Raw genomic sequence first — 22690 nt, forward strand, 5'->3', positions numbered from 1 at the left:
CCTCAGGAAATTGGTTTTTCATCTTAAGCAACCCATGGGAAAATGACAACCTCCGATCCCCACGTTTGCATGTTTCTCTGAGCCTAACTAGTTTTCCCTCCAGTTCAGTTCCAAGCACTTTTCTCTATTTGGATCTGGTATTTTCCCCAGTCTCAAACTATCACCCCAAACACACAGTCATACATTTTATATATGGTCATTGATGGGTATGAAGAACAGAGTTATTATAGAAATCATCAGGTCATTGTGACCTTGATCACTTATTTTAAAAGTATAAAATCTGTCTTTCCATGTTTTCTTGATCATTTGCAAAAAGCTTCAATATACAAACTGCCAGCTTCCAACTACCATACTCACGATGCTATAGGTAAACCAGGACTGGGCTATCAAAACTGATAAAATTATTCCCCTCATACCTTTCCGCTTCTAGCCATATGGAAGAGATCCTCTCTAAATACCCTTAAGATATTAATGGGTAAACCTAGTTTACCTAGTTTGGAGTGAATTTCCCAGCTCCCAGTAAAGTAGAGATGCCAGATTAAATACACTCAGTTAAATTACAATCTCAGGTACAGTGAATAATTTTCATTATCAACATGTTACAAATATTGCATGGAATATATTTATACTAAACATTATAAAACATTTTTATTATTTATATGAAATTAAAATTTAGCTGGATGCCTATATTTTTATTTGTCAAGCCTGACAACACGGATCTATAGAAATTGTTCTTTTTCCTCAACTGCCCAAACTACCTTTTGCTCATTGCTCTTCAGTGATACTATTCTTTTCACCTTATTCCAGGAGATTTGGATATTCCACAGGCTCAAATGCTGCCCCATCTGGAAAACAAGTTGTAGAAGGAAAGCTGCTTTCTCCATGTGTTGAGGTACAACCACCAAACTTCTACCTGAGACAAGAGATTACAACACACTAGACTAAAGAGGTTACCATCTCGGCAGGCCAACTTTGACTTCTCAGCTCTGTTCAACTAGGAGCTTAGTTGCAATGGTGGAAATCCCTGGCTTACTTCCCTGGGATTACAGGATTTTACATAGCTGGGCACTGCACTGTGGGGAGCCCCCTATCGCCACTGGGCCGAGCTTGCTCCTCCTGCCTTCAGCAGTGGGGTATGGGTTTGGCACATGTGTAAAAGCTGTGCAAATCAAGTGGTCTTTACCGTCACTCAGCAGCAGAGCCTGCTTCGAGCCCTATCTCGGCGTTATCTAATGGGGATGGGCAACCCCCTGAAACCCTATCCCTTGCCTCATTTGGGTAGAACTTTCTCGAATGTCCTTCCCCCCAATAAATAGAAGGTTTCAGGCATGCTCGCTCTCTTGCTCCTTCCCAGCACTGGAGCTGACCCTTGGGTCACGGAACCATCCCGTCTTAGAAACTTATGTTTGTGTGCTGCATGGTTTCTTTGCCATTTTCTTAGTTATTGATACAGCTAGCCCCTTTGAACCCAGTTCATTTCACCAGTCCAGCCAGCCATACTGCACCACAGTTCAGTTATCTCTAGTGAAGTTCCCCAACATAACCTCAGCATCATGTTCCTCTTTCTAGAATGGAAGCACCACCCATAGAAAAATAAATGGAGAACCAGTAAAATGTTCAATCGATGTTATACTTCAACTCAAACAACAAACTCTAACTCACCTACAGTCCAGGAGTCGGTGGAACTGAAGAGAGGTTTTCCTCATCTATTCCATATAATAAAGAAAGAGAAGATGTTTAATCAGGAGCACAGACTAGTTTAAAGAGGCAATGATAACTGATAAGCTTCAGATATCAGACAAGCTATACCATATGAAAAGAGACCTGGACTTGATAGAGGATAGACATTACTGAGATATGGATTTTGATTCATTATCTTGGAAATGAATAACACCATGGAAGGTAGAAACACTAATTCAGGAATTATGACAGAGTCTATAAAAAAAGTTTGTTGGGTGGAGTTTGGCAGAGACAAAATCAGACTGAAAATTTTAACCTATGTTCTAAGGATGGAAAAAAATTTATTTTGGAGGAAAGACAACTCTTCAGTTTAAATGCATTTTTTTATGGGCCATTAGATTAGGAAAAGCAAAGGAGAAACCAAGAATGGAGATGCTTGAAAAAAGAGGAAAAGAATCTCTTGTGTTTTTTTCCCCTAGTGAACAAGTGTTATCTTTGAAGAGATTATGAAGTTGGCTGGTTTTGGGAGATCCTAGACCCTGAAAGGGTAGGGTTGATGCAAAAATAAACCAAGCCCCAGACCCTGACATCAAAGCAGAGAACAGTATAGAGATGGCTTTCTGGGGAGTCTCCTGGAAGAACACACATACACACACACACACACACAAAAAAAAAAAAAAAGATTCTAGAAGGAAGGGCACCTAATGCTTTGTAGATTTTCCATTTCTGAATTATAGCCTTATACATACTTATGCATGCATATATTGCTTCCTATATATTTCAGTAAAGTGTTATAAAATGCTACAGCTGTGTTTTGGGACAATTATGTGTTAGGAAGGCTCTTTGAGGCATATGTGGGAAGAAAACAGTAACTACATGAAGGATTAATAACATGGCACTAGGTAAAAAGCAGAAAAGCCTGAGCAGTCATTTTGTGGAGAAAAATTAGCAACACCCAGTGTGTTCATCAGCTTTTCATTGCTGTGACCAAAATACTTGACAAGATCAACTTAGAAGAGGAAAAGTTTATTTTGAGCCGATAGTTTCAAAGGTTCAGTCCATAGCTGGCCAACTCCATTGCTCTGGGACCAAGGTGAAGCAGGACATAATGGCAGAGGACAGAGCAGAGGAAAGTTGCTCAGTTCATCGTGGCTAAAAAGCAGAGAGCAAGCAAGTTTCCACGAATAAAATATAATCCCCAAGGGCATGCCCCCTGACCTACTTCCTCCAGCCATGCCCCACCTGCCTATATTACTATCCAGCAATTCACTCAATTAATCTATCAAATAAATTAATCCACTGATGAGATCACAGCTCTCATAACCTAATGATTTCAACTCTGAAACTTTCTGCTTTCTGGAGGATATCTCATATTCAAACTATAACAACCATAAGTGGATATCTCATATTCAAATGTATAATAACCATATGTTCACTAGTCCATTCACTTTTGCACTAATAGTTTTAAGAATTTTCACCAAGTATCTCATTTGATTCTCATAATAACCATGTAACCTAAGTAATATTATTATTCCTGCTTTATAAGTAGGAAAACTGAGGTACAGAGATGCTACAAAACTTAATCAAGATCAAACAGGAGGTAGCAGGGGTAGGGTATAAATTCTGACAGCTTTGCCTCAGGCCACTAACCTCAACCACTCTGATATCCTGTCTCTCAGGACAGGTTTGTGGAACAAGTTTCTATTCTATGCAGATTTTTAAAAATCAGAAGGAAAGCTAATAAAAGAATAGAATGTCAACTCAGGTCCTTCACTTCAGGAAAGCTCCCAGCTAGGCAAAAAATTTAGAGGAGAGATCAATTTCCTCACAATGCCTCTGTGCCCTATGCCTGGTAATAATTCCCCTTTTCTGATCAAAAACATTAATGTAAGAAATGTGTTTCCTTATCCCAAAATGTCCCAATATCAATATCAATATATTAGGGCATCTCAGGAAAAAAAAATAAAAATAAAAGCCAAAAGCTTTTCCTAGAGCCAGTCTGATTGACAGACTATTTGTCATATTTTAATATAGTATTAAATAATTTGCTGACTACAGATACATGACTTTTAAAATACTATCAAGTGATATTAAATTTTAATTCAGTCTAAGTCTAAACCAGGTAGCAAAATCCCCATGATTGCTTTTTCAGGGCACTTTCATTCTGACTTAATCTAAGGATTACAGAACACATGCAGCAGGGATCAAATGAGATTGTAGAGACCTTCCTATTTGATAAAGTCAAGCCATTTTCCTTCACTGGATTGCTTACTGAAATGCCCATAATTTTCACCATATTGTTTTCAAAAGAAATGGGAAACAAAGATTTTTTTGGGGGGGTGGGGGGATGTATATTATACCTGAATTGAACAAACATTCAGCATTCACCCAACTCTTCTTCCTGGGGCTTGTTCTTACCTGCTGTTTTCTCTAAATATTTGGTCTCCACCCCAGAATTCCTAGTTCCATAAAGATTTAAGATTTTCTGGAAACTAAATCAGGTAAATCAGATAAAACCAGTAGGCCCTCAGTTTCTGTCCTATCTCTCTTCTAGGAAATAAGCAAAAGAAACTGATTGCATCAAAGGAAAAGAAAGTCCCCAAGAGGAAAAAATGCCAAATACGTTTAAAATGTCCTATGTACGGACCATGCTCAGAATTTTAGATATATTACCTTAACTCTACTATTTTTTTTTTTTATTGTTTAACTTTGTAAGTGCTATTATTTACTCTCATTTTAGAGAATGTGTTACCCCGCTGTGGTTATGAAGCATTCTCTGAGATGACCTTCTGGTATTCACACCCTTGGATTCATCATTCCCTCCCACTGAGCAATAGGTTGACCCTAGTGACTTGGTTCTGTCAAGAGAAAATTATAACAAGTTTAAAGATCTTAATTGGCTTTACTTGCAATTTTAAAATGTAGCAACACCTCATTTCATAAAGTAGGTGAGTGCTTTAATGAGCTGAACAGAGAGGTTGGAATCATAATTGAAAAGAGGTGAAGAAAGCAGAATCAAAGAACAAAAAGCAGATTGGTCATTTCAAAGGTACTTTCCTTGGAAGGCTGGAACATAGAGACAGAACAATATAAAAACTACTTGACTAGCTAACATCAGGATACTTCAGGTTACCTTGAAATCGGCCTTTTTGGGACATTTGACTCTCTCTTCTTAAGGCCAATTAACAATTCAGTTTGGGTTTGTTGACATGGAATCTCAGCATGAGTGACTCGGTTTTGATCTTCCTTCCTTCCTTTCTTTCTCTCTTCCTCCCCCACCCCCTTTGTGTCCTTGTGGATTAAACCCAGGCCCTTGGTAGGTACTAGGTAAGTACCCTACCACTGAGCAACATGACTAGTCTTCCTTTCTGATTTTTCACTAGGTTTGTTGGAGCCTAGTGAAGGAGTTCAGGCCAAAACAACAGCATCCTTTCATTTTTATTTAATACTGGGGTTCAGCAACTATGACCAAAGACTGGCACCTAGACATGCTGAGAGGCCTTAAAAGCTGCTTCAAAAATCAGTCCATCTAACTTTATCTTTTTCTTCCCCTGAATTATAGGGAAGGACTCTCTCTCTGAAATCCTCTTATGTAACTGAGGAAAGATTCTTCCAAAGCTAAAGCAAACAAAATAATAATAATAATGTAAAATATGATAAAAACACTTTAAAATGTTTTAAACAAAGAAAAGCAATTATCTTAAACCTCCTCTCTAAGAACTTTATCAAATAACCAGGAAAGATAAACCAGAGAAAGAAGAAACTGTAAGTCTCTGCCCAGGATACTTCCCCTGGAGAGACTTTTCATCCATTCTTCTAAGAGTTGACCTAAGAGGCTGTAGACCCAGGCGACCTTTGTTCCACCAAGTACTGCTTCTCTCACCCCTCCCATGGCTTATCAACACCCCAACCCCTACACAGTACTCCAATCCCCTCTCTATCCAAGCTTTAGCTCCTTTCTGCCGCTGGGAAGTTATTTAAGCCTCATCCATCTGGCCCTCGGATTCTAACTCAGCATATGATTCCCGGACTGTGATTTTTTTTTCCTCCTGTGGATGTTGACAAACTAGTATGCCATTTTCTCCTACCAATCTGCCTAATATCAGTTCATTTCAGTGAACCTTCAGAGGGTCAGGGGAGGCCTTTCCTTTTACCATATGTCAATAATTTTAACAAGGGGAATATTACAAAAGAGATGAATGTCACTTTCGAGATTATGCTAGGCCCTCTCCCATCCTTTCCCACTAGGTCACTCTGAGGGAAGCCCGCTGCTGCTGTTTTGAGCTGTCTGAGGGAGAGGTCTACATCAGTAGCAAGGAGCTCATGTCTCTGGGCGACAGCCAGTGAGGACCTGAGGCCTGCCTGTGACCACATAAGTGAGCCTGGAAGCTATCTTAGTCTCTTTGGTCTGCCAAAACAAAAATACGGCAAACTGGGTGGCTTCTAAGTGGAAAAAAACGTAAAGCAAGAGAAAAACAATCAACATTTGTTTCTCACAGTTCTGAAGGCTGGGCAGTTCAAGATCAAAGTGCTGGCAGATTTGATGTCTACTGAGGGCCCATTCCTCATTGATGGCAACTTCCAGCTGTGTCCTCCAGGCCAGGGAAAACAAGCTTCCTTGGACCTCTTTTACACAGGCTCTCCTCACATTATTGAGGGCTGTTCCCTATGACCTAGTCATCGCCCCAAATGCCCCACCTTCTAATACCATTGCTTATTGTGGGATAGGATTTCAGCAGCTGGATTTTAGGGAGATATAAACATTCACCTCATATCAGAAGCAATTCTCCTATCAAGGCCTGTCACGACCAAAGCCCTAATTGATACACTGACGGCAACCTGTGAAAGACCAAGAGCCAGAGGACCCAGCTCAGCTGTACCTAGGTTCCTGCCAGCTCAGCTGTACCTAGGTTCCTGACCCACAGAAACTGAGATCATAAATATTTCAGTGTGCTATGTGGAAACAAATAACTAATTTAGCTGATACATTCAAACTCAATCTGGCCCCAGAAACCATCATTTAACCACCATGCTCTACTTAGGATTGATCCTTTAAGCTTCCTTCTCAGAAGCCAAATGTTCTGCCCATTCCCTGCTGCTTCCCCATGGCTGGGGTAATGCTGGGATTCTGGCACGGAGCATGTATCATATCAACTTTTTCTCAATTGCTAAAGAAGATTCCTGTCCACTTGCCTGAACCACAGGGTCATTGCTGATTATTCCAGATGGATTATGACTTCAAGCTGTCACCTCCTATGTCATTTCATTTATTTCTTTTTCTCTGCTTTCTCTTTTTTCACTGCTTTTTGCTCCATTTGCTGTTCTCCATTCAGACTCCATTTTCCTCTTCATCTCTACTTTCTCTGTCCCATAAAGTGTTTTCTCCTGCCTCTCCTGTCACTTACAGAAGCTGGCACTGTTTACTTTCTGGAAACATTAACATTTGTCTGCAAATAAGAGCTTTCTGGAAAAAGCCTCAGAAAGAAAAACACAGGTGGGGGGTGGGCTTGGAGGGGTGCAAAAGAACCCTCTCTAGTAGGTTGTTTTTGTTTCCACCCACCTTCCATATCAAAACATCCCCTGAGGCAGTTAAAAGCTGTTGGCTACCCCAATTAAAGTGTTTTTGTAGGATCTGTCAGAAATAGTTCCAAGAGCACTTTTAAGTTATTGCATGTGGGTTACATAAGCACTAGGGACTTGTTAAAACATTCAACACGTGATAGGAATTGAGTCACCAACAGTGAGTCAAATCTTTAGCTTTTCAGTGTGACTAACATGATCATCTGAGATTCAGGCACCCAGCAAAAATACCTTATAAAAATCGATTAAAGAATATCATTTGTTCCTTCTGGGAATCTATACTCTTAGATTTTAAAAATATGAGCATGATTATCTTATATTTGGATTAACTGTACTTTTAAAGACAGGTGTAATTGGACTAATCACATTAGAAATTGCAGATGGGAACAAAGGTAATTTTTCATGTGCTTTAAACTTATCTGATCTTCCTCAAGAGCCCCACTCATCAGGTTGTGCAAAATAAAAAAAAAAATACTATTAATCTACTCCCCTAAACCAAAATTATGGTATGATATAAACTACACATTTTCATATTTCTCATGATAATTCAATAGTTCTTTGCCCACTCCCTGTCCCTTCCTCCTTCCCCTACAAAATGCCAGAAGCCACCATCTGGCATGGGGACAACTTCAACACACTTATACAATTCCAAACAGCCCTTCTGGGTTAGTGCTGTTGTCACCAGCAAACGAAAGTCCTAAGTAACACTCAGGTATTTAAGGAGACTGTCGACTATGTCTAGCTCATCCATCCTCACCTCCCCTCCACACTGGTATCTGGGCTTTATAGGAAAAAGGATTAGTGAGGATCCTTACATCAGATTAATGTCCCTAGGTCCTTTGGTCTCCAAAGCAATGGTCATTACTCAGCTGGCTGACCTTCACAGTCAATGTTAACAGCTAGTGTCATTCATGAGCTGCTCTTCACATATAAAGTCAACCCTTGTTGGTACTTGCTTCAGTGAGAAATCTTTCCAAATGTGACACTTCATATAAATGTTTATTATAAAATGATTTGCCCAATTATATCTTGGTAAAAAGGAAAAAATATATTCTTTTGGGTTTTATGCAAAATTTATATTGATATGAAAGTAAGAAAATTGGTAAAAATAGTTGTTACTTAATCCTAAGATATAATTTAGAAGTAGATCCCAAAGGCATAGCCTACTAAACTTAGATTTTGAAATAGTTTCCAAAGAAAAAGAAAGGGTGGTCTTGTTTATCTGCAAAAAAAAAAAAAAAAAAAAAAATAGAGCAGTAAAACATAATCACATTATAACTTCCTTCAATAGTTTATTAAATCCAATGTAATTAATTCTCCTTCCACAGGAGCATGGATCAAGCAGTTGGATTTGATGAAATGTCTACTTCTCTTCTGTTCTGGACAGAACAGACTTGGAAATCCTGACTTAGTCTACTGGTAAAGCCTGGAATTTTCTAAGCAAACTTATCATGGAAGAATGTACCCAGAGTCTCTTCTTACTCTTCTTAATTCAGAGTACCTAGTAGTGTTTTTTGTTTTTTTAAAACAAAACAAAAAAAAACACAAAAAAACAGGGCTCTGAGACTGTCTTTCACGAAGACATAAAGACTAGCTTATTGTCTAAACTAGAGTTTTCATTCAAAAAAAAAAAGAGGGAAGCAGAAATCTATTTGGTAATGAGGTTGAATGGCAATGGCCAATTTATTATAGCACCAATAATATCACAATGAAGGAGTGTAAAATTCTCTGTTAGCTATTTCATAAGGGTTTGACCAGTGCTTCCCATGAAGGAAGAACTTAGGCCAGTGAGGACAGTGACAAATCTTTAGGACTTTCCCTTAAAATCTGCAATCTCTGAAATTTTTGTATTGACTTAGTCTAGGCAAGGTTGAACATCTCTCTGACTTGACCATTCTTCCTAATAGTGTTGAGCTAAGTAAGAAATCTGGAGCATACTAAACAAACCTAATTATTTATAGCATGTCCCTACTGCCAGTACCTATTGGCTTAGATATAGAAACACAAATTTTGGATGTTCAGAATTTGACCTGTAGGTGTTTACTCCTTCAGGGTTTCCTTAGGATACAAGTCCTGCCTTTCTTAAGGTGGCCCTTGCCAATGCCCAAGTAAGACTGTGGTATAAGGTCCTACAAGACTCTTCCAATAGGCATTCTTGCTCTGAACCTCTCAGTTGCACTTAAAGAGATATATCAAACTTGTATCATGTCCCTACTTGCCTTGCCTTTCACAGATGTTCATCCCTAAAAAAATTTTTATGTCAGTGCCTGCTCACCCAACTCACATGGCATCAAGAATTATGAAAAAAAAATACACTGTAATTTGAGATTCTCAGATTGGACATTTCATTGCCTGAATGGCAAAGAGCCTGTCCTCCATGATTTAAAGAGCCTGACTAGTCCCTGACCCACCACAGTAGCTCAAATGCTAAAAGTTCACTGGCAGAGAACACTGGAACATGATAGTAGATAAGGGAGAGTTTGTTGACTTTGGGATACTCTCTTGGAATACAGAATTAAGCATCCTGTAAACGATCCCAAGGAATTGGCAGCAAGGGGGACTCTAAACACCTGAGAAAATGATGGCCTATGAGGAAAATTGAAATGCATAAATTGCCATAGCTGACCATGGGGGAAAGAAAGCAAAAATCCTAGGAAAGTGGACATGCTGAGTGGATTGGAGGGCATAAAATCTTCCAGAAAATTATTTTCCATAAAAGGACAGAGGACTCATCATTCCCTATGACTACTGGGAAGGTGCTGATAAGTGGGGCATCAACATCACCAAGACACCCAGTGCTAGTTCTTCCCCACAGTTCGGAGATAGGTTGTCAAAGAAACTGGATCATTAGCAACCATTGTTATTAATGGATGTTGGGGCCCAGAGACAAGAAAGGTCCGGGCAACACGCAACCCCCAAGCTAGGGATCACAATTATAGTGACCAGCAAAATCAGAGCAGCAGCCAAGAGGGAGTCGTGAAGATGGTTTAATGGAACATGGTATCACTAAGAGCAAAATATATGAGCATTCAATGAGGAATGGATGAGCAGGAGTTGAGAATGTGACCCCAATAAAAGTTGCAATCTATTCTTCAGTTTCTGGACCTGTGCCAATTTTAAAGCCATTGACTGAGACTTCGTTGGGTCTTAGAAAGAAACATCCTGCAACAACACATCAAGTATATGCTGTAATGATTCCTCTGATTTCTTTTCAAAGAAATTCACTTCCATGACTATATACTAGAGAAGGGAAAGTACCCATACATCTTGGGAATTATTACATTCAGGGTCAGAGCAGACATTGGTACCTGAATGTCTGAAGCAACATCATAGTTCTCTTGTTGGAAAAAGTCATATGGAGCCCATGGAGTCCAGGCCAGAGTCTGGCTCACAATAGGTCCACTGGATTCAAAGACCAACCCAATGATCATTTACCCAATACTCAAGTGTATAACTAGAACTGACCCACTTCATAGTTGGAGTAATTTCCATACATTGACTTTGACAGTTGGACTAAGAGCTATCATAAAGGGGAAGACTAAGAAGTCTAAAACTACAATGATCATTTACCCAATACTTAAGTGTATGACTAGAATTGATACACTTCGCAGTTGGAGTAATTTCCTTACATTGACTTTGACAGTTGGACTAAGAGCTATCATAATGAGGAAGACTAAGAAGAAGTCTAAAACTACCTCCCTTGGCCAAGAGATTAAATCTAAAATAATATCATACATCAAAGGGAATGGTAGAGATTTACGATATCCATAGAAATGCAAAGATGTAGCGGTTACAACCATCGTCACATCTCTACTTAGACTGTGCAGAAACCAGGTGAATTATAATAATTGTAGATTACCACAAGCACAACCAAGTAACATCGATTACATCAATGACATCATTATGCTGAACAGAAAGACTGAGCAAAAAGTGGCTAATAAACAGAAGGTTTGAGTTCCAAGGAGTGAGATATGACCCCTCAGAATCACCAATTCCTTGTCTTTTTATAAAAGTGTGGGTGTGTTTTTGCTTATTTGTTTTTAGTGTTGATACTGAGGTCTGGACCCAGGAGCATTTTACCATTGAGCCACATGCCAGTCCTTTTTATTTTTTATTTTGGGACAGGGTTTTACTAAGCTGCCAAGGCTGTCCTCAAACTTGCAATCCTTCTGCCTCAGTCTCCCAAGTTGCTTGAATTATAGATGTGCACCACTGAACCTGGCTTAGTTAAAGATCCTAAGGGACAGTATTCAGGACAAGGCTAAGATGTCCCCTTAAAAGTAAAAGACACATTGCTACATCCTACATCCCCTATAAAAAAGGAGAAAGCACAGCACAGTGCTTACAGGCTGTGTTGGATTTTATAGGCACCATAATCCACACCGAGTAATATTTTTTTTAAATCTGGCCCATAAACCAGGTGACAAAAAGAGCTACCAGCTGGCACAGCTACATCCTGACACAGGAAGGAATCTGAAATGTGCCTGAGCTATAATATAAGCTGCCTAGACACTTGGGCTATGTTTTAGTCAGTTTTCACATCACTGTGACAAGAACAATTAGAGGACAAAAAGCTTATTTTGGCTCATGGTTTCAGGGGTTTAGTCTATGATTAGCTGACTCCAAGTTCTGGGCCTGAGGTAAGGCAGAACATCATGGTAGAAGGGTGTGGTAGAGGAAGCAGCTCAGGACATGGGAACCAGGAAGCAGAGAGAAAGACAGCTCTGCTCACCAGGGACAAAATACAAACCTCAAAGATAAGCCCCCAGTGACCTGCTTCCTTCAGTCATACCCTGCCTGCCTATAGTTACCATTCAGACATTCTTGCTTGTCTCACCCATGAGCTTTTGGGGTACACTCCATATAGAAACCAGAAAAGACTAGATCCTACCCTGTTGTAAATGTCAACAGTAGAAAAAGATGTAGCATGGAGTTCATGGAAATCTCAATGGAAGAATAATAGGTCAGGTGCTTGGAGGGTCTGGAGCAGGGTTGCAGGTCATTTGAAAAATAGCTTTTTGGAAATGCAAATCAAAACCACCCTAAGATACCATCTCACTCCAGTAAGATTGGCAGCCATTATGAAGTCAAACAACAAGTGCTGGTGAGGATGTGGGGAAAAGGGTACACTTGTACATTGCTGGTGGGACTGCAAATTGGTGCAGCCAATTTGGAAAGCAGTATGGAGATTCCTGGGAAAGCTGGGAATGGAACCACCATTTGACCCAGCTATTGCCCTTCTCGGACTATTCCCTAAAGACCTTAAAAGAGCATACTATAGGGATACTGCTATAGCAGCACAATTCACAATAGCTAGACTGTGGAACCAACCTAGATGTCCTTCAATAGACGAATGGATAAAAAAAAAAATGTGGCATTTATACACAATGGAGTATTACTCAGCACTAAAAAATGACAAAATCATGGAATTTGCAGGGAAATGGATGGAATTAGAGCAGATTATGCTAAGTGAAGCTAGCCAATCCCTAAAAAACAAATGCCAAATGTCTTCTTTGATATGAGGAGAGCAACTAAGAACAGAGCAGGGAGGTAGAGCATGAGAAAAAGATTAACATTAAACAGGGATGAGAGGTGGGAGAGAAAGGGAGAGAGAAGGGAAATTGCATGGAAATGGAAGGAGACCCTCAGGGGTATACAAAATTACATTTAAGAGGATGTGAGGGGAAAGGGGAAAAAACAAGGGAGAGAAATGAATTACAGTAGATGGGGTAGAGAGAGAAGATGGGAGGGGAGGGGGGATAGTAGAGGATAGGAAAGGCAGCAGAATACAACAGTTACTAATATGGCATTATGTAAAAATGTGGATGTGTAAGCGATGTGATTCTGCAATTTGTATACGGGGTAAAAATGGGAGTTCATAACCCACTTGAATCGAATGTATGAAATATGATATGTCAAGAGCTTTGTAAGGTTTTGAACAACCAATAAAAAAAAAAGAAAAATAGCTCTTTGATGAGCAAATCTGGGTTCAATCCTCAGCAACACACACACACACACACACACACACACACACACAGGGTCAGGAGGAAAGTTTGCTACTTATAAAGAAGGAGTGTCTGACTATAGAACACTAAGTGACATAAATTAAAATGTGCTTTATAAAGCAGAGCAAGATAGCAGCTGAGTGAGATCTTCTAGCAATCATCTTCCCATAATCAAACTACCTTCATCAGAGCTATGAAAATCAGATGAGAGACCATTCTGCCTGCTTTTAGTATTTAAAAAAAATGAAAAGGTGCATTGAAGAAGGCAGGAAGGAAGGAGGTGGCTTGGCCATTCTTACTCCAAGCAGTGCAGAGTGGGAAGAGATGACTCCCACATGAGAAAGAAGAGGAAATTAAGCCCAGGCCTTACACCTGAAACCCATCAACAGATCTGCCACAGTGAAACCCAGTGTCGGGCAGTGCCCCATGATTGCTACCTCAGGCCCAAACCAGCAGACTGAGCTCCTGGAACTGCAGTAGCCGGACAGCAAAGACACAGCTCCACTCCTTCAACTTCAGGTAACAGAGGGAAGAGCAAGATTCCACTATATAGGGAGCAGGGAATAAAACCAGTAGAGGATTCTATTCCAGAGCTCAGTGCCACGCCCAATGCAGTGAAATCTCAAACCAGACAGAAGCCAAAGGACCTATTCCCAACCAGAGCCCACATACAGAGCCTTTAGACCTGCCCTAACAGCACACAGAGACCTGCACCACTATAGCCCAGACTCAAGTTTGGTCTACAATATGGCCAACCTTAATAGTGGGTCTAGGGCACACACTCAATGCACACGGAGATAGACAGGTCCTTGTGACCATGACTCAGGTATAATACAGCTTAGCATCAATTTTTGAGGCCAAGAGATTGTATCCACCAGTTGTTCCCCAACCTTGGAAGGCACAGTACTTTCTAGAGCAATGCTCACAGAGCCTCTAGACTTGCCCAGCACCAGGCAGAGACCGGAGCCCTGGTAGGACAGACTTGTGTTTCATCCTGCATTACCACCAGCTACAGTATGGGCCTCAGTGCACCCCTGAGAGTATACAGATCCTTGCAGCTGTGAGATTTACACATGAGCCAGTTTGGCATCAGACTGAGTGACCAAGAGACTGTCTTCCCCAATATTATGCCAACCTTGGGCAGTGAAGTATGGAGTAAGATCTCAACCACTGAGAATAGGACAGGGCAGTAAGAACAGGACTTTGCTCTAGAATTTAATGCTGGGCTGGTGAAACCAACACTGGATAGGTCCTAATGGCTCCTATTTCAGGGCCTGCCCAGAGGTGGAGCCTCTGGAATAACATTGGTGCCAAAGGAAGGCACACAGCCTCAGTCTATCAGACTTCTATTCTGGCCAACACCACCTGCGACTGGTTGCAGCTCTCTTAGGCCATGAGTGCAGTTCAGCAGAAAGTAGCTTGTGATCCTTGGTCTTCCCCCAGTGTGGTAATCTTCGTGGCAGACTGAGAGCTCAGGGCATGAAGCAGTTTGGTGACTTTGGTGGGCACAGGCATGGCACAGGAGCCTGAAACTGGTCCATTCAAGATGATTCTGCCCAGAGTCAGACAGAAGCCTGCAGTGCTTGACCCATAAGTCACTGATTGTGTCAATGGTATCTGTACCTATCCCAGCTCCAGGGAGAAGCTTGTGAGGACAGACAAACTTTTCAAGGTGTTCTTATGATTCATTATATACAACACACAAACTGCAGGTTTGGAACAAACCTGTATTTGGATTGGTATAGAAAAAATTAATCTCAACATAATAAAGGCTACATATAATAAGCAACAACTAACATAACACAGAGTAGAAAAAAATATGAAAGCTTTTCTCTAATATCTGAAACAAGACAATGATTCCCACTCTCACCACTATCATTTAATATTGCAACAGAAGTCCAAGGCAGAGAAATCAGGCAAGAGAAAGAAATAAAGGGAAACAAAATTGGAAAACAGGAAATCAAGTTGTCATTGTCTAAAGGTGACATGATCTTATACTCAGGAAACTTGAAAGACTCTACAAAAAAAACTAAAAGTTTTAATATACAAACTCAGTAAAGTTGCAGAATACAGAACTATTATATAAAAATCAGTAACTTTTTTAAAGACACCAATAGTGAATTATCTGCACTTGAAACCAAGAAAGCAATCCCACTTACAATAATTACAAGAAAATACCTAGGGATAAATTTAACTGAAGAGGTGAAAGGTCTCAAGGTCTCTGTAATGAAAGATATAAAACTCTGAAGAAAAAATTGAAGAGGATATAAAAATTAGAAAGACATCCTGTGTTCATGGGTTGGCAGAGTCAATATTATTAAAATGCCCTACTACACAAGGTGATCTACAGGTTCAAGGTAAACCCTACCAAAATACCAATAACATTCTTAACAGAATTAGAAAACACAAACCTAAAATTTGTACGAAACCATACACATACACACAAAAAAAAAAAAAGAAAAGAAAACCCACCAAATAGCCAAAACCAACTTGAGCAAAAAGAAGAAAGCAGGAAGTACTATGTTACCTGATTTCAGACAAGATCAGAAGCATTCAAGGTGGTATGGCCATAGACATTTTACCTGATTTCAAAATACACTACAAAGCTGTAGTGATGAAAGCATCATAGTATATTTGATAAACCAATGGGCAATACCGAGTCTAGAAGTAAACCGACACATCTACAGCCAAATGATTTTTTTCCCCCAAAGGACCAAAGGACACACATTTGAGAAAGTATAATCTTCTCAGTAAGTTAGTCCTAGGAAAATTAGATGTTCCCTTGCAAAAGAATGAAACTAGATCTCTCTCACCAGTGACAAAAAATTAACTAAAATTAGATTAAAGACAATGTAAAATGCAAAATTGTGACACTAATAGAAAAAACATAAGAGAAATGCTTCAAGACATTGCAATAGGCAAGGAATTTTTGAGCAACACTCCCAAAGCCCACAAAACAAAAGCAAAAACAGACAAGCAGGGTTTCATCAAACTAAATGCCTTCTGCACAGCAAAAGAAAACAATTAACAATGAGAGACCTACAGGTTGGGAGGAAATATTTGCAAACTGTGACAAGAGGAGATATCCAGAATATATAAGGAACTCCAAAGTCACAATAACACTAAACAAAAATTCATCTGAACCAAAACAAAGAAAAACCCCGATTAAAAATGGGCAAAAGGCCTCAATAGACATTTCTCAAAAGAAGATATACGAATGGCCAGCAAGAATATGAGGGAAAAAAAAAAAAAACTCAACGTCACTCATCATCAGGGAAGTGAAAATTAAAACACAATGAGAGTTCACCGCACAATAGTAAGAAGGTTATTATCAAAAAGACTAAAAATTATCGGTGCTGCTAAGGATGTGAGAAAAGGAAATTCCTGAATACTTTTGATGGGAATGTACATTAGTGCAGCCATTATGGAAAACAGCATGGAGGTTCCTCAACACATTAAAAGTAGAACAATCTTATGATCCAGCAATTCAACCACCAGGTATATATCCAGGGGAAATTAAATCAGTATGTGGAACAGATGTCTGTACTCCCATGTTTATTGCAGGACTATTCACAAGAGCCAAAAAATGAAAACATCTTAAGTGTCTGTCAACTGATGAATCAGTAAAAAATGTGGGACATATACACAATAGAATACTATTCAGCCATAAAAGAAGGCTACTCAATAATTTGCAACATGGATGGAACTATAGGTCATTATGCCAACTAAAATAAGCCAGACACAGAAAGACATAATGCCACTCTTATGAGAAATCTAAAAAAGGTGATTTCACATAGAAGTTAAAAGTATGAGGTGATTACCAGAGGCTGCAGAAGTAGAGGGAGGACTGATGGGAACAAATTGATCAATAGGGATTAAATTACAGTCAAATAGTAGTATGAAATTCCAGTGTGCCAAAACTCAACTCAAAGTGGATCAAAGATAAAGGAATTAGACCAGAAACCCTGTACATACTAGAAGAAAATGTATACCCAACATTCCAATATGTTGACTCTGGAACTGACTTCCATAATAAGACACCTAAAGCACAAGTAGTAAAATAAAAAATCAATAAATGGGATGGCATCAAACTAAAAAGCTCTTCACAGCAAATGAAACAATCAAGAATATAAAGAGAGAACCTACAGAATGGGAGAAAATCTTTGCCACCGGCACATCAGATAGAGCATTAATTTCCAGGATATATAAAGAACTCAAAAAACTTAACACACCTACAAAGAAAATGAATAACCCAATCAATAAATGGGTAAAGGAACTAAACAGACACTTCTCAAAAGAAAAAAAAATATGTGAAAAAATATATGAAAAAGAAGAAATATATGAAAAAAATGTTCAACATCTCTGGCACTTAGAGAAATGAAAATTAAAACTACACTGAGGGCTGGAGTTGGCTCAGCCTTCCAAGCTACTGGGATTACAGATGTGCATCACCACAAAGGCATCCTAATTCTATCTTGTTATCTACTTCCTGAAGGACCAAACTGACAAACCTAGTATTTCCCAGCTCCATTCAGCTCCTGGAGGCTCAACCCTAACTTTCCTTTTTCCACTGATAATTGTATAGGTATTGTGTATGTGTTTTGTTGTTGTTGTTGTTGTTTTCTTTTTTTCAGGTATAGATACAAATGTTTGCCAGATTCATCTTCTGTGAACTGTATTGGTACAACTTTTTGAGGATGGCCTTAGGCCTGAGCCTAAGCAACTCAATTTTTAAAACTCCAGTTTGAAACCTGCAGTCTCACCAGGCACTCCCACAGAGCACTCCAGTATGGCCTCAAACAAGTTATTTCCCCTCACCCTGAAAAACAGTGAAGCCCCTGGCAGGCTGTTTCCCGCCTGATGAGAGGGAAAGGTGAGAAGATCAGGGTGGAAACCACCAGGCCAGATGTTTCTGACCCCAGGCTAAATGATGTCATGGAGAAATCTGGTGGTACTGATAAGGATTGAAAGAGGGGGTCAAAAGCCCCAAAATTTAGTATAAATAATAGAGCTGATGGACAGGGATTCAGCCAGCCAAAACAAGGATGTACTTGAGCTGGAGAACCTGATGAGGACTTAACATCCCATCACTTGTCATTGTTTCTGATCCTCTGTGTGATCCTCACCACTCTCAAACTCTACCGCCTCGTCTGGACCTTGGTGAGAGCCCCAACCTCTCCCTGTGAACCTCTCCTCAACCATTTGTTCACTCCACAACAGGAAAAGCCTGCTTTGGTTCTGGATCTGGTCACTGCAGTCTGAGTGAGTGTGCATCTGCTGGACATAAAGCCTAAGGCTTAAGACTTTTGAACTTAGCATGCAGAGGGAATGTCTGTCATTAGCCTGTCATGATTAAGTGTGTTTTGCAGTGCCTAGAATTAATCTAGAATTGTTTGCTGCGAATTGATTAATCTAGAATTGTTTGCTGTGAATTGATTATTTCTATCACAATGCCTAGCATTAAGAATGGTCGTTTTCTTGATCAAGAACCTATAGAGTGAAATTGTATTGAGTAATTGGAGTGAATAAAGCATTAAAAGGGTCAGAAGCTCATGGACAATCTTTATTTCTCCCCCTTGCAATTTTGCCCCCTCACAACAAACTGGAATGTATTCACTTAAATATTTTAAATTGCCAAAATGGACCTTTAACAATAGCCAAATATCTTGAATATGAAAATAATAACTGTTATATACTAGTGATCATCTAACATGCACCATGTGTATCAACTAATTCAATTCTTAAAACTGTGGTATAAGTGGCTATTACTATTATTCTTATTTAACAGGCAAAGAACGTGAAGAAATTTGTCCAACATCAATAGTGGATAAATCAAAGGGCACATGATTCAAGCACAAATAGTCTAGGTTCAGTTTTTAATTTTAATCATTATCTTCTTTCAGAAAGGGCTGAAAGCACGAGAACCTTAAATTGAGGAGTTTTAATAAAGAAGCCAGACCCGGTTTATAAAAGGTTGGGGAACACAAAGATAGCTTTGTTTTAAGCAAAAAAGAAGAAGAAGAAAAAAAAAAAAATCCCACGACAGTAAAGTTTAAGGAAACAGTTTGATTGATGCCCTATGGTTGAACTCTTTACAGACTGCTATTTCCAACTCTGCTAGATAATCACCTCCTTATCCTCACAATGTCTTAATATTTGGCACCGTCGCTTAAAACAGAAGAATCATATGCTACGGAATTAGCTTCTCGTTATTTCATTTTATTTGTAGTCCGGCTTTCATTTACTTAGTCTTAAAATCTTGGAACGTAATAAGTACTAAACATTTGGTAATATTTTGGACGAACTATTGCAAAAAGTTTAAAAACGGGTTTATATTTTCTGTGAATATTTTCAGAAAGGGCTAAGGTTCATCTTAGTGGTAGAGTGCTTGCCAAGCTTGTGTGAGGTCCTGGGTTTGATCCCCAAGACCAGAAGAAATTATTTTCACGGAAATGTGACCACAAAGGACTTTTTTTTTTTTTTTTTTTTTTTTGTAATGTTATAAAAGCAGTTTTGGATTAAAGTCAGCACCATTTATCAAGTCCAGAATGGGCAACCTGCAAGTGCTTTTTTTCCGCGTATGTTTAAAAACTACAATTCCCACGGTGCCCTGAGGCCTTCTCACGCCCAAACCACAATTGCATTCGTCATTTCCGCCCGCGCAGCCGGTGGATGCTGGGCTTTGTAGTTCCTATCCACTTTTCTTTTGTCGCCGAGTTGGTACGGAAGGCGTGTGGCCAGATCAACTGCTTTGAATCTGGTATTACTTCATGTTATCAAACTTAATTTAATGGGTTGATGTCCCATAGCCTACTGCGTCAGGTTTGCGTTACGGTCCGCCTTCCTCCTGCTGCCAGTCTGTGGGAAGGGGAAGTGATGTACATCCGGTGTAATGGCGGCGCGGTGGAGCTTTAGGTAATTATGGAACTCCGTAGACTGGCCACGAGCAGCGACCCAGAGTGGGGGTGGCGGATGGCTGGGTGGGGTGGCTAGTGAATGAAGGGCTTACGAGGGGTGTCGGCGGCGGTACGACCTTGGGTGGCACTGGGCCACTCTAGCCCTGTGGGCCCGCGAGGTCGGGATGTGAGAGCCGGTTGGGCCGGGGAGTCCAGAGAGGGAGGGGAATGGGCGGCCGTGAACTGGCTTTCCGCCTGCGCGTTCGGACCCTGCTTGCTAGTGTGGTTTCTGGGTTTCCTTTCGCAGCGTCTTTGTTGCTGAAATCCAGCACCAGCGTTGGCTGCTTCCTCCATGGTGTGCAGCGTGTTTCAGACGCGGATCACCGGAGCCTCTCGAGCCGAAAGGCTCACCAGTGCCCCTTCCTAGTGCCTGGGTCCCGGGACCAAGGGGGTGGGATCAATGAACTGTGGTTAATCAACCTTGTGGAAGCTTCGCTCTTGCCTTTTCCCAACGGAATATCCCTGTGGGTGGTTTTGTTTTGTTTTGTTTTTGTTTGTTTTATTTCACTAGATGTTTCTTTCTCGCTGTCTTGCCGGGTAAATACTGACCCTTCAGAGGGGACGCTGGTTTTCATTGTGTGGTGTTCCTCTGTGGACCCTTGTCCCTCCGTAGTGATACCTCAATAATGCGGTAACTCCTAAACTTGGGTCGCAGTCTCCACCTCTCCACCGAGCTGGTTCTACAATACGCTTTTATAATGGCAACACCATAGTTATTTTCACTGAGTCTAACTGCAGTAATCCCTTCATCACTTAATCCTCACAGTTTTCTGAGGTAAGTGAAAAAGGGAAGATTTGAGAAAAGGCTAAATTTTAGGTACAAGAATTAGGTGATTTACATTTCAGTAAGAGGTCTTGGATGTACCTCATTGTAGCATGCATGAGGCCCTGTGGTTCCATGTCTAAAAACAAAAACCCAAACCAACAATTTTAAAAAGGTGGGGTAAGAGTTTCCCTTGCATGTCTGTAGACTAGAAATAGCAGGTAAACATGGAAGCTTGGTCTTCAGATCAGTTAATCTGCCTCTTCCTTAGTCTGTTTTATCTGTATTTAAATTTATCTGCCTTGTTTTAGGATTTCCTGTGAATGCAGGAGTTAACAACATAAGTTATTATCCTATTATGAAAAGACACATTTAGAATTGGCACTGAAAGTGTGGTTTTGACCAGGAGATACATTGCTACAGGCAGCACATGTAGGAAGAGGAAACCCAGTTTTGATGGGCCACCAAGCCAAGATTTCAGTCTTGGTGAAGCATATTCACATATTCACTCTAACACTTGGGAGCAAGTTACCCAACATTCTAGTCTTCTCTTCCTGATGTGGAAAAAAAACATAAGGCAAAAGGCCTGTATAAAGCATTAGTGATTATTGTTTTTACTATTGCAGTGCATTTGATGCATTCTTTGTGCACAAGTTCTTATTGTTTAGTTCTGAATATTGCCCTTCTACTTTTAAGTGTCCTTGGCACCCTCATGGAATCTTTTCCAACTCATTTGGCTGGGGTTTCAAGACTGTTCTTGGTCATATTTGAGAAGCTAAGAAGCTTGATCTAATACCCTTTCTTCAGAGTTCCAAAATGTGCTCTCCTAAACCAACACTATCAGTATCCCCTGGGAATTTATGAGCAATGTAAACTATTAGACTTTATGCCAGTCCTATTGAATCAGAAACTGGGGAATGTGGGCTCATAAAACTTCTCTTACCAAAACATCCAAGTGGTTGTCATGCCAGTTAATTTGAGAAGCACTACTCTAGCCCATTCCCTAGTGCTATGCTATGGTCCTTTCCACTCCCCAGTCTGAGTTTCTGCCCTCCTTGATTTGAAGTATTTGATCAATGGCCAGCTGGTTTTTCCCTATTTTGCTACCACATCATTCCCCACTTTGGAGAATTTAGCTGCAATCATTTTTGGAGTTCTGACATTTCCTAGACTACTTAACTGTTTTTTTCTAAGCCAGCTTTCTTAGCTCTGTCAGTTCTGCCAGAGTCTTCAGAGGCTGGCTCTTCTCGCTAATAATTGTATGTAGCCAAGTGACCTACAGTTAGTTCCATCTGAAACTACCAAAAGAGGACATAGTGACACTTTGTGTATTTGTAATACTGTGTCCTAATTTGAATTCGTATTTTCTGTTTATCATGTACTAATGTATAGACTAATTTTGTACTACCTAGAATACCCATGACTTGTTTATGGCTGGCCTAGAGCTAGTAGAAAGAAATGGTTATTAGTAATACAGCTAATCCCAATTGATAACTTTGAGGGTTTCCCTTTCAATTTTCCCTACTTTTCTGTTTAAATCTGGAACTCCTAGCATGAGAGGGTAATGGAACAATAAGGCTTCTGGCATACGAATTTCACCAGTCCCCCAGAGTTATGCTTTTTTCTCAGTATATACATTTCCCAGTTGGACAGTGGAAGAGACATTTAAATGTTCACAAGAGAGTGCAAACTTTCAAAGCATTTTC

General features: G+C 40.0%; 1 protein-coding gene across 4 annotated transcripts in view; it reads left to right on the forward strand.

Annotated features, from left to right (window-relative positions):
* The first annotated feature begins 19996 nt into the window (after nucleotides 1–19996).
* The window catches only part of Cwc22 (CWC22 spliceosome associated protein), a 53185-nt gene continuing 50491 nt past the window's right edge, over nucleotides 19997–22690 (forward strand). For 2 of the 4 annotated variants that reach the window (XM_076866893.2, XM_077110236.1), the window contains exon 1: nucleotides 19997–20180. The gene's annotated coding sequence lies outside the window, so the exon portion shown is untranslated. Of the gene's footprint in view, nucleotides 20181–20506; nucleotides 20686–20962; nucleotides 20997–22690 lie in introns of those variants that run through there. The other 2 variants (XM_076866895.2, XM_076866896.2) reach the window with 2 other exon arrangements.

The sequence above is a fragment of the Callospermophilus lateralis genome, chromosome 9 (genome assembly GCF_048772815.1).
Source record: "Callospermophilus lateralis isolate mCalLat2 chromosome 9, mCalLat2.hap1, whole genome shotgun sequence".
Lineage (NCBI taxonomy): Eukaryota > Metazoa > Chordata > Mammalia > Rodentia > Sciuridae > Callospermophilus > Callospermophilus lateralis.